Consider the following 13,881-nt stretch of genomic DNA (forward strand, 5'->3'; position numbering starts at 1 on the left):
TTCTGTCATTACAGCAAGAGCAGGAAGAGTCACAAAGGTATTAGAGAAGGGGAAAATATTCAGAAAATAAATTGTGAAGGTGAAATTAGAAAAGACAAGGCAAATCTATGTTATTCTGTTTATTTTTATTTTCCCTGTTCTTTTAACTAAAGATATGATATTCAGCAGAAAAAACAAAACCAAAACCAAAACCAAAATATAGAAGACTCCACCCCAAGCTTCATGTCTCTGACTGAAGAATGAAACAAAGGTCCAGGCACGGGGTGAGAATCCTTTTAGCACATGCTACGGAAATCTAAAGGGCATGAATGAGAGACAGGGAATGGAGGATGAGCCAACATTTTGCTCTACTTCTTGGACAACCAGCTGTTGGTGTCTGGAGAGATCAGAGGACAGCTGGATTCACTGGCTTTGGGGAAAATGTAAATTTATAGCTGAGTAACACTTTTATAACTTTGCACTTACCATCCTGCTTTCTTATAGGGATCAAAGTTTCAAGCTATTGATTTTAAGAAGATCATTTGTATAATGAAAATTATGGTCTTAGCCAGAGTCCATAATTTTGTTAATCTACCTACTTGATAGCTTTCTTTTCTTTTTTCTTTCTTTTTTTTGGTCAGTTGTGGTGCTTGAACTCTGGGCTTGGGCGCTGTCCCTATGCTCTTCAGCTCAAGGCAAGTGCTCTACCGCTTGAGCCACAATGCCACTTCTGTTTTTCGAGTGGTTTACTGGAGATAAGAGTCTCATGGACTTTCCTTCCCAGGCTGGCTTTGAACCACGATCCTCAGATCTCAACCTCCTGAGTAGCTAGGATTACAGGTGTGAGCCACCGGCGCCCGGCTTCAATAGCTTTCTATATCCACGGTTACCAGGACAGACTAACTCTAGGATTTATGACACAGTCTTGTTTATTCTAAAATGTTCAACCTCAGAGTAGCTTTTCCCCTTGCCTAGTACCAGGACTGCCTTGTCTATCTGTGGCACTAACAAGATGGTTCTCAGGCTTGGCTGTAGTTGGGAGCTTTGAATGTTGTCTCCCCGAGTTATACACAGTGCGCTAAGAATGACATCATTTCTTTCTAACCTCAGTGATTCTACATGCAGATAAGGTTAAGCAGCCCTGCTGGGAAGTGACAAGTGGGAGGATGGCACTAAAGATTTGGGGACAAGGGCCATTTGTCTTCTGTTCAACTGGAAGTGGTGGTGGTTGAGTTCTTGGATGCTCTTTTGCTACATCTGCTCTTACTCTGCAATGGATCCATTTGCTGGCTTCCCTGAGACACAGATATTGGGCCGGAAAGATGGTGGGAGCTAGGGTGACTTCCCAAGGGCCTTCTCCACCCAGGGGTAGCACACTTGTTTCTGCCATTTCAAAGGAGATGGGGTACAGAAAGTGTGCCTCATCATGGTTCCATCCATATCCCCATATCCACCTTTCTCTCAAGAGGTGTCATACCTGCACATGTGCAGGCTGCATAGATACCTGTTCTGGCTAGGGCTCATCTAGAGGATACCAATAGTAGTGTGTGTGTGTGTGTATGTGTGTGTGTGTGTGTGTGTGTGTGTGTGTGTGTGTGTGTGTGTGTGTGTGTGTGTGTGTGTGTATTTAGTATCATCTTTCTGCCTGCCTGTCTGTCTGCCTGCCTGTCTGTCTATCTATCTGTCTATCTATCTATCTATCTATCTATCTATCTATCTATCTATCTATCTATCTATCTATCTATCTATCTATCTATCTATCTATCTATCTATCTATCTTCTATAATCAGAGAATTTTTTTAAAAAGAAATTGGCTCTCGCGATTTTGGGGCTGGTGTTTTACAACCTATCTTGAATCTAACGTCAGTCTGGAGATAGAATTTTCTTGTCTCTGGATGACCTCTTTATTTTATTTATTTTTCTGTGGGTCATAGGGCTTCAACTCAGGGCCTGGGCACTGTTCCTGAGCTCTTTGACTCAAGACTAGTTCTCTACCACTTTGAGGCAGAGCTCCATTTCCCGTTTTTTGGTGGTTTATTGGAGAGAAGAGTTTCATGGACTTTCCTGCCTGGGCTGGCTTTGAACCATGATCCTCAGATCTCAGCCTTATGTGTTGCTAGAATTACAAGTGTGAGCTACCAGCCCCTTGCTGACCTCTAATCTTTTTAGTAAGGCTGTCAACTAATTATGAGAGGTAAACTGTGATAAATAAATTTCTGTCATTTAAGGTGTGCAGACTGTGGTGGTTTATTTTAGTTGTCTGAGCCGAGTAAGAATGACAATGGTGACATTGCTGAGGTGAAAAGGGGATTTTGCGTGTGTATACACAAGTGCATAAATATTCACACACTGTGAGTGCACACCAGTACACACAAGTGTAAGGCATTCACATGTCTATATTCATGGCTATCGTGGTTTCTAGCATAAGTGGGGTCTTTTCTGCCTTACTGAGGAAAACCTGTCATTTGCCACTCTCAAGTCCCTTTACTGTCATCAGATTTAACCCCTTAACTGCATGTGGCCCAGGTTATGCATCCTAATTAAAGACAAGTGTTTTGGATAATTTCATGCATCCTTCCATATGGTAATGAAAAGTATTATTGCTCAGAGTGAGCTATTTGATCAACGTGTTTGCCCATTTTCTTTCAGAGGATTAAAGGGTATTTGTGAGTCTCTGAGCGCAAGTGAAAATGCAAATCCTGCATTTAATATCTGTTGGGTACAATTTATATTTTAAATATCATAATTGTAGTCTTTCCAAATCATTATTTTTTAATGTAGTTAAATACAATTCATTAGCACGGTGCTGAAAATAGCAAGGACATTTGCATCACTGCCGAGGCGTGTAATCAGCAGGTTCTGAGCCCACTGTGATTTTGGGGTCACGGTTCAGTGAGGCCGCAGGCCAGTCACGAATTTGGCCATGTGGAGGGACAGAGAGTGAGGGGGCTTCTGCGGGCAACGAGCAATGGCCCTTATGAACTGGCCTAACTGACTCTACCTGGCTGTCCACTCTACACACAGCCGAGTCAGCGCAGGGGCACGCCGGGGAGAGCACAAAGGGTCTTTGGAGTCATTACATCCTTTTATTTTTTATTTGCTATTGTTTATAAGATGATTGTTGTCTACAGTGAAAAGTGTAGCAGTAACTGTAAAAGGAATGTGGCTGAAGGTGTACACTTCTGCCTCCTTCAGCATTCCACGTAGGCCTGCGTGGGTTAAAAATACTGTGGAATCTGAGTTCGAGAGGAGGAAGGAGCAGCTGTCTCATTCTCTCTAGCTTCCATCGTCCACTTGGCTCCCATCCTGACTCAGCCTCTCCTTGTCTTCGCCCTGTTGATTTTGTCCCCAGTTTCCAACATGTCCTCCCGCCGCCTCTCTCCAGCTCCCTCCTCTCCACCACTGCTGAGCCATCCATATGTGTCTTCCTCAGGCTGAAGTCCCACATGGGTCCCTTGGTGTCTCTGCTGTGCAGGGACATCTATCCGTCACATCTTATAGACTGCTCTGGCTTTGCCTGGGACCAAAGCGCTGAAGGGTCCTGAGACGGGCTGGGCTCTGGGTCTCACTCTTTTTTTTTTTTAAACTTAATATAGATTTTTATTGTAAAGATACTGTACAGAGAGGTTACAGTGACATGAGTAAGGTAAGAAGTACATGTCCTATTGAGCATTGTTACCCCTCCTTTGTTTTTCCCCTACCATCCCCCACCTCCTCACCTCCCCAACTCCCCCCTTTCCCTCCTCGAAGTTGTAAAGTTTGTTTTCAAAGTAAGGGTCTGACTCTTATAGCACCTAGGATGCACTGATGTGTCCCAACCTTGTACATAGGAGAGAGCACCATGAGATACTCATCTCAGTAGACTTTATTCAGACATCAAGCTGAATTAAATTATGTCATTATGGAAGTGGAGAGCATGCAGTTGAGGGAAATACAGCTCATGGAAAAACAAGCATTGTGTGCTTTTCCTCATCTCTGGAGGTTAATGGGGGTGGGAGAGAACAACCAAAGCAAGGGCCTGACACGGAGGGAGGACTACTAGGGAAAGCACAAGGGAGAGAGAAGGGCTCGTGGAGGGATGAATAAGGTTGAGGTACACTATACACATGTATGGAAATATTATAATGAAGTCCTTAATATATTTGATTAATGAACACTAATTTGAAAAGGAGAGAAGCATGGCTTTAGTAACATAGGGCCATGGCATGAGTCGGACTCATTATGCTTCTAATGCTCAAGGCTCATTTCTGAGCCTTTTATATTACTACTACTACTACTGTTATTGTTATTACATAGGGCCAGGATAAAGCATAATACCAAGTCAAGGAATGTTATTTACTTTCTTTTTTCTTTTTTTGCCAGTCCTGGGGTTTGAACTGAGGGTCTAGGCCACTGTCCTTGAGTTTTGTTGTTGTTGTTGTTGTTATTGGTTGTGGGCTGGAACTCTGGACCTGGGCGCTGTCCCTAAGTTCTTCAGCTTAAGGCAAGCACTCTACTAGCCACAGCGCCACTTTCGGTTTTCTAGTGGTTAATTGGAGATAAGAGTCTCATAGACTTTCCTGCCCATGCTGGCTTTGAACCCCAATCCTCAGATCTCAGCCTCCTAAGTAGCTAGGATTACAGGTGTGAGCCACCAGCACCCAGCTTTGAGCTTCTTTTGCTCAAGGCTAGCACTCTACTGCTTGAGCCACAGTGCCACTTCTGGCTTTTTCTGTTTATGTGGTACTAAGGAATCGAACCCAAGGCTTCATGCATGCTAGCCAAGGACTATACCACTAAGCCCCATTCCCAGCCCCTTTCTTTTCTTTTATTTTTTTGGGGTCCGATCATGGGGCCTGAACTCTGGGCTTGGGCGCTGTCCCTCAGCTCTTCAGATCAAGGCTAGCGCTCCACCACTTGAGCCACAGCGCTACTTCAGGCTTTTTTCTTTTTGCTTATGTGGTGCTGAGGAATCGAACCCATGGCCTCATCATGCAAGGCAAGCACTCTACCACTGAGCCACCTTACCAGCCCCTTTCCTTCCTTTTTTAAACTTTATTTTGTACTTAACTTGTTGATAACTGCATGTACTCATTTGATAAATAAATTATGAGGCAATAAATTAAAAAATTTATAATGTTTGAGTTTTTGTGTAGTTAACACAGTGCCAGAGTCATAAATATATAATAAACTTCAAGCATTACATTTACTGCTATCCATTTATCTTACTTCTTCAGCCACACCAATACTTGGCTTGTCTTCTCCTCTATCTATGAAAATGGAGTTAAAAAAGATAAATTGTTCTCCATCCCTAATTCTATTCCTCACTTGTCTTCTAGCAGCTTCTCCAAACTCTTCATAAAAAAATAACAATGGCAGTAATCATAGCAAAGCTACTTTCTTCACTCTGGTTATTTTTTCTCTTGGCTTGTTTTAAATATAATAATGTTGCCATTTCAACCTACATCCTTGAAATATAATCCTTCTGTCCTTTGAAAATAATGTTTCTGAAGGTACAAAAACATGAGGATTTTGATTTTAATTAGAATTTATGCAAAGTCTTGAAGTTAGTCATGTTGACTTAATGTTCAAGAAATGGACACAGTGTCCTAATAGACGGAAAGTAAAGTAGGACACAGCTAATTGAGGAGCATTTTCTCTTCTAAAAAAGATGCTGCATTTCATAATCAACAAATTAAGAAGTAGGAAAGTTACTTTGTAGGTAGAGACCTATGTGTGCTGAGCTTAGGGATGAATTGCTCAATTACTGTGACCTTGTATCTCTCTGTGTGTGCAGAAGCCCATGTTCCATAAGCGGGGATGAAGGAGATCTCATCAGAACCCCAAAAGATTGATCAGCACTCACAGGCTAAGAATGGAGCATCCTGTTGGATCTTCTGCCAATTTCTCCATCAAGTGACACTGACAATTCTTGGGTTGTTTGATGACTATGTGAGGGAGAAATAAAACTCTGTATTTTAAAAATTAATATTAATTTGATCTATATTATGACACCAAAACCTGTAACAATGTTAGAGAAGGAAGATTTTGAACTAAATCAAAGTCTGATGGGGGATGGGTGTGAGAGACATAGCGGATACACACAAATATCTCTTCCATTTAGTTAATGCTTCGCTGGATTTGTATTTTTCAGTATAATTTGTTCAAATCTTTGTCCAAGGTTTTATCACCAGGGACAGAATAGGAAAAAAAATAGAGTGTGTGTGTGAGAGAGAGAGTTCTTTCTTTGATAATTCTTTAGTCTTGGCTTCTGAATAATCCTAAGAATTGCAGAAAGATATGCCAAGAGCCTTTGTCAAGATGGAATGGCAGAAATGTCACAAACCACGCCATGGCTCCTGACTTGGGCAGGAGCAAACAAAAAGTGGGCATGGAGGTAAAAAGGTGGGTAGATGGACTGGTCGATAAATGGTGGAATTTTCTTTATTGAAATACATTTGGAGGAAAAAACAATAAAATAATAGAAAGATGATTCAGAAGATGGAGGGGCAGTATGTTATGGTGGTGAAAGTAAAGCTTTGGGGATAACAATTAGGAATTAGTGTTCGTTACTTAGTTGTCTGACTGGGGGTAAATCACTTTACTCTCCATAAAGAAGCGCCAGTAATACTCATCTCCTATGAACATGAATTAGGGAAAACATGTGGGTTCTTATTAAAATCATTGATATTTGCTTTATATTTGTGTGTTATTCCCTGTGGAATTTTGTATATAGGGAAAAATAGGTATCTAATTTTATTTTTTCTCCTATGGTGCATCTTTTTTAAAATAAAAAGTTGTGTGTGTATATGTGTGCATGCGCGTGCGCACACGCGCACACGTGTGTGTGTGTGTGTGTGTGTGTGTGTGTGTGTGTGTGTGTGTGTGTGTGTGTGTGTGTGTGTTGCTTGAACTAAGGACCTGGGTGCTGTCCCTGAGCTTTTTTGCTCAAGGCTGGTATGCTACCTACTTGAGCCTCAGCTCCACTTTTTGCCTTTTGGGTAGTTAATTGGAGATAAGAGTTTCACAGACTTTCCTGTCCAGATTGGCTTTGAACTATGATGAGCAGCTAGGATGACAGGCATGAGCTACTGGCACCTGGCTTTGTGATGCATTTGTGCTGTATATCAAAGTCTCCTGAAGTGCAAGTCTGTTTCTGGCTTCCCTTCCCCTCTTTGGTTTGTTGGTCTATCCTTGCCATCATTCACATATTGTGTATGATAGCTTTAGATAATGTTTTCAAACCTGGTGTGGGAATTCTGCCATCTCATTTATCCTCATTGTATTAACTATGTTCTTACCTAGATTTCAGAATCAAGATCCATAAGAGATACTGCCAAGATTTGGATCATAAGTGTATAAACTAGATGGATGACTTTGGTTAGTGTTGAAAACTTTAAGGAATTAAAGATTGGGTAAGACTTGATGGACAGTGTAAGGAAGTGTTTGGGACATAGGAAGACCATGGCAGAAGGCAGATACTATATATAGAAGCCTAGGTATGTATGACCTGTGGTGTGGCCTAGATTGTTTGGAGAGTAATGGGTACTAGAAGAGAGATGTGAAATAGGCCCAGAAAATCCACAAGCTGCCAAGTATGATAGGGAATTCACAGAGGGAAGTCTGTGCCAACTAAAGCCCCAAAGGTCCATGACTCTCACCTAATGAAAATCGACTTCCTTTCCAATTTGTGCAATCATAATGCAATGGAGATTCATATAAGGAAAATTAGAACTTTAGCCAGATGTTAATCAGGCCCTAAGCTGTGAAAACAAGTCTCTCAATGGGAGCCCTTTAGAAATGCAATGCTATTTTACCTGTGCTTACTAAATCCATGTTATGTACTCTGCATGAATATGAGCAAAGAAATGTACATTCTCTGTTGATTTTCCCACATGTGCAATTAGTTTGACCAAAACATGCACAGCCAGAGGTACTCATTAACTTCCAAAAGTGGAGTCTATTTTCCCTCACTGATCCTGCTGGGGTAGACCAGTTGACTCTGTGCACATTATGCATTCAGTGTTCCTGTTGCTTTACTACTGTGATTTCCAGAGCCTGGAAAGCTACATAGTTCTTCCATTATTATGCATAATCCCTGCTGGCTGAGTCCCCTACAAAGCTATTTTAAAGGTCAGCAGGATATTAAAACATACAAATCAGCATTGGCAGAATCACAACTGCTCTGAAATAAGTGGACACTGGGACATTTGTCCATCTAGATCAGCCTCTTCTGTAGAAGCTAAGGAAGTAGATCAAAGAGGAGAGGAAGCAACTGCTTCTTGGTGATACTGAACATTTGGAACAGGGTAGGGATGACAATGCAGATTGGATGTCTGGTTTGCTGAGAAACTAGCCTTCTCTTTGAGACATCTTTGTTGTCTTAATGGTGGCTCTTCTGGTTTCTAAGAAACAAACTGCTTCATTTTTGTGGTTTTTTATTTGTGCTGACTTGAGCGCTTTGTTTAAATTCTAGGCTTGGTGTTTTAATTATATAAGCTATGTACATAGCTTAGTACATAGCTTCAGAGTATAATCAGGGTCAAAAACCAACTGTATACTTCTGGCCCTACCACTGAGTGGCTGCTCGCTCCAAACACCAGGACTATAACTATTCCTCTCAAATTGTTCTAAGAGCTTACGAGGACTGGTCATCAGAGGGATTCTCAAATGAACCCCCTTGCTACATTGTGGCTCCTGCCATTTTCTTCCTTGGTGATGTTACAGGTGGTGACTGTACCACCCAGGTCCTCAGATGCTGCTGACTTGTTGCTGGTGCCTGCCCAAGACATCATGGCTGTGGCCTAGAGTGACAAACCTTGAGCTGATGTGGTTTCTGTGGACCAATGGGAATGATATTGCCTGATGCCAACTTAGTTATTACTGCCAGCTAACCACTCCACTCCCTTACCAATGCTAAGATCCCAGCACAAATTTCTAATATATGTTGGAAGAAAATGGGTGTGGCATAGATCAGATTGCATACTGAAATGTATTTCTCCTCACGTTTGGGTCATTTTTCCCCAGCCAGCAGCTTCTGTTCCCTTTTAAAGAAAAAAAATGTATTTAAAAATTAACTTTTAAGTAGTTGTATAAAGGTGTTACCATTCACCAAATCTGTTTGTAAGTACTGATGTCACTCATTTCACCATTTTCCCCATCCCTCCCAACCCATCCCCTTCCCTCAATTATCTTAGTCTCATAGGATATGCATTGAACGTTACGACTGCATCCTCTCTTCCTTCCCTTCTTCATTTCTCTACCGCCGTGACATGCCAATCTCCTAATGATATTTATTTTGTGGGACTGTGAGGCAGTTTTCTGAGGAATGACACCATTTGAATTCTCCCCTACAAATAATATCCTTTGTGTGCACTTGTATATAACCCCATGTGTGTTTATTTGTAAATTCATAAATTCGTTCTAGCATCCATCTATGACAGAGAAATGTGTTTCTCTGAACCTGAATTATTTAATTTAACATATGTTTCCCATGTCTAACCATTTCTTTGCAACTGATGTAATATTATTCAAACAGATGAGTAAAATTCTACTGTGTATATGTAACACAGTTTCTTAAATTGTTTCCTGAGAATGGACTTCCACTAACCTCTTCTCTAGATAGACTCTCAGTGGATCCATCCAACCAGGTGGATATCTATGAAGGGTAGGACACTTCTTGGCTCCAGTTGATTCACTGACACACACACACACACACACACACACACATACACACACACACACACACAGAGGTAATCTGTAAAATAGGAAAGTAAAAGTAAAATAGAAAAATAAAATAGTATTATATAGTTTGACAATGTAAGAGTAACAAAGAATGTGAACTGGAGTTCTGGAATAACTGTTCAAATCATGACTCCCCTACTAGTAACTGTGTATGTCCTTTGGTGATTTATTAAAGTTCTTTTTTGAGTCTCACTGAGGGCAGTTCTGAAAAGATGAGATACAAGGCACTTTGTACATGATTGGGATCTAGTCAGAGTTCAACAACTGTTGATTGAATAAGTCAGACATCTATTGGGAAAAAAACTTATCTGGATGCATTTAAATTTCAGCATCTGATGGAATATAAAACACAGAACCCAGGAATTTGCTTATCAGATTCCTAATAGTTTGCTAAATTGCTCATTTATTCAATAAACATTCATGTTGTAGACTATTGTATACTAAAATAAATTTACATGTATAGATCTTACAATTTAATGTGTTAAGATATTTCACTTAGAGATGTAATATTTTGGAAGATGGACTCATAATTGAGTTAAAATGACAACAGTTTTAGAGTTTAATTGATTGTAAGATACCATTTTTAATGGATTGATTAGGAATTTTTATTGGTTATAAATCATAACAGTTTTAAAGATGTGGAAATGTGGGAAGGTGAATCTTTTAGGAGAATAAATAAAATAAAAAGCTAGGCACAACAAAGAATAATTTGTATTCTTGCCAGAAAGTGTCATAAAAAGGGACAATAGAGGTTTAAAAATTAGAAAATCATTCGTAGTCAATTTCTGCAGTAGATATTTTTAATTAAGTAGCTGCTTAGCACTTCAAGCTCTGTCTTTACAGGATGATGTCCTCCCTTCGTGAGCACTGACCCTGACCTTCTCCTAAGAAAACCAAGGGCCATCAGATACATTCTTTTCCAGTTGGCAGTCTATGTATAATTATGGGTCCATGTCTTGTCCATTCTTTGTTCTTCTCTGGAACTCTGATCTTTGGACTAGGAACACAAAGACTGAGAAGCAATTTAGGAGCATTATGAATAAATATTTACAATGAAGGCAGTGGAGTTAATGGTGTCTGTGGCAGTATTATAAGTGTCCTAGGGCTGGGAAGATGGCTCAGTGGTAGAGCGCTTGCCTTGCATGCCTGAGGCCCTGGGTTCGATTCCTCAACACCACATAAGCAAAAATGAAAAAAGCCGGAAGTGGTGCTGTGGCTCAAGTGGTAGAGCATTAGCCTTGAGCTGAAGAGCTGAGGGACAGTGCCCAGGCCCAGAGTTCAGGCCCCACGACCGGACCCTCCCCCCCAAAAAAAAGTGTCCTAAAAGGGCAGCATTGCCCTAACAAAGATGACACTCTGTCTGAACCACACCTATATCATGTGCTAAAGGGAATCCTTGCTCTTGGACCTCTGCTATTTCTGGACTATTTCCTAAGTCTTTATTTTCCCCCTAGATTATTCTTGTGCTCATTATCCTGCCATATTTTCTTTGGACCTTCCACCTCCTAGACCCAGAGACCTCAGGAGAGGAGAAAGAAAGTGAGAAAAACAAGGTTAAGAAGGAGCTGGGTATTGATGGCACCATAGTTGTAATCCTATCTACCTAGGAGGCTGAGATCTGAGGATGCCAGTTTGAAGCCAGACCAGGCAGAAAAGTACATGAGACTTTTATCTCAGAAAAAGCTGGAAGTGGTGCTATGGCTCAAGTGGTAGAGTGTTAGCCTTGAGCAAAAGCAGCACAGGGATAGCACCCAGGCCCTGACTTCAAGCCCCAGGACTGGAAACAAAAAAAAAAAAAAGGCAAGACAGTTGATAAAAGATCCAAGAAATGATGGCTGTAGGTGATTGTAATTTAATCATGCCAGGAAGTTCTGGAACTAGAGTAAGACCCCTGGAAAACCCACCCAGTGGTTGAAGGAGAGGGAGTGTTTATATTAAACATTCTTCTAGTCTCAGAGTTGTCAATTCTCTATTGCCAGCACCTATATGATGCATAGGTGTTATAGGTAGGCAGAAATTGATCATGTGTTGCCATGTAGGACCAATAGATGGGTACATAACTGAGGTCATACTTGCCAAGTTCTGGTCAGGTAGGCCAGCCAGAATGGCTTCTGTTGTTTACATTAATATAATGATGCAAGCCTGATTTGCTCTGGTACTATAAACACCTCTCCCATTTTTTTCTCTTGCTTCATCTTGCCACTAAAGCAGACTTTCTGGCGATAGTCCAGAGAATCAGCAGGAAAGCTGATGTTCTTCTGTGCTGGGGAAAAACATTATCAAAACACCATTTATTTGACTCTTATCTTCCATGTGGTTAGTGCCTTGAAGGGCATTTGCATTATAAGGAGGATTCTCCACACTGGAGCCTCTTCAAGTCATTGAATAGGTCAAATTGTGATAGCAATGGCAGGTAAAACAAATATAATAGCTATAAATAGAAATATGCCATTTCATTTTTCATCCTTTAAAGCATCTGTCTGGTTAAGTCGTAACATTTGGAACAATCAACAGCTTGATTTAACCAGCAGTTAAACTGGCAACAGTAAGCATTTTCTGACCGAAGAGTTCAGATAAATTTAGGTAAGATTAAATGGCTGGTTTTCTAATAACAGAGATGTCTGGGATGGAAAGAGCTCTTTATAAACTTTTAACCTGTATTTAACTTTATTTTACTTCATGATAACATAAGGATCCTGTTAGGAATTTAAGAAATATCGAAGAGTTATGTATTTTATTTAAAAACAGACACTAATGAGCTGGGAAGTGAATTAACTTCTTTTTGCTGTTCTGAATTGAAATATAGGGCCAAAAAAAAAGACCCCAACTGTTAGAGAGTCTGTGTTGGATGATTTAAATTATGATTTATTTTTATGAGACTTAGAAAGTAAATATTATTACTCATACTTTATATAGGTGTCATCTGAGACTCATTAATTTAAGGAACAATTTAAAGAGTATTCAATGACAGATGGACAACTGCTGGGTTTAAAAATCTTGCCTTTTACTTAATGCTTTTGCTCTTAAGATCAAGGCAAGGCAATGTCCACTTTTACCACCGCATTTCAGCAAGTGTTGAAAGTTCTACCCAATACAGCAAGGCAAGGCAAGGAAACCCGGGACTTAAAGACTGCAAAGGACTGAGCGAAAATTTCCTACTTATAGATGATATAAGAGGTAAAATAGTAGTGCCAAGGAAGCTGCAAATAAATCTCATAATACTGATAAATGAAATTGAAAAGGTTGCACAATATAAAACATACAAAATCAATTGTATGTCCATATATAAACAATGAACACATAGAAAAAATTGAAAATGCAATGTGACTTATATCTGCTCAATAAAGAGAGCAATATTGAGCTGGGCACTGGTGGCTCACACCTGTTATCCTAGCTACTCAGGAGGCTGAGATCTGTGGAGCACAGTTTGAAGCCAGCCTAGGCACAAAAGTCCTCATGAAATTCCTATCTCTAATTAACCACCAGAAAACCAGAAGTGGTGCTGTGGCTCAAAGTGGCAGAGTCCTAGCCTTGAACAAAAAAGAGCTCAGGGACAGCACACAGGCCCTGAGTTCAAGCCCCATGAATGACAGGGGAAAAAAGAGAGCAATATGTAAGTATACATCTAATGAAACATATGTTTTACATGATGAAAACTAAAATATGCTTATAAATGGAATTAAAGAACATCTAAATGAATGGAGAGTCAGAACATGTTCATGAATTGAAAAACAACTAGTAAAAATATGAATTTTCACATTGATAATAAAGGTTTCATGAGATTCCTATCAAAATGCTACCAACTTTAATAGACAAAATTATTCTAAAATTGATGTGAAAGACAAAAAACATCCAGAATAGCCAACGAAATGCTGTAAAATAAAAATGTGACGTGAATCAGTCTACACAGTTTAGGGACTTTTATATAATTATACCAACCAAGACTGTTTGACACCAGAAAGGGAACAAATATACAGAATGAAGGGGTAGAATAGAAAATTCAGACACCAACCCACACAAGTACACCAACTGATTTTTTAACAAAATGTGAAAGTAATTATACATACAAAGGGTAATGTTCTCTACAAAAAAAAAGTGCTGGGACTACTAGAAATAAAGCTCAACTTAAACCTTACCCATTAATAAGAAATCAGCTCAGGGTTCTGCCTAGAATGTTCA

This window comes from Dipodomys merriami, unplaced genomic scaffold (assembly GCF_024711535.1).
Source record: "Dipodomys merriami isolate MVZ:Mamm:240054 unplaced genomic scaffold, mDipMer1.0.p SCAF_6, whole genome shotgun sequence".
In the NCBI taxonomy this organism is placed as follows: Eukaryota; Metazoa; Chordata; class Mammalia; order Rodentia; family Heteromyidae; genus Dipodomys; species Dipodomys merriami.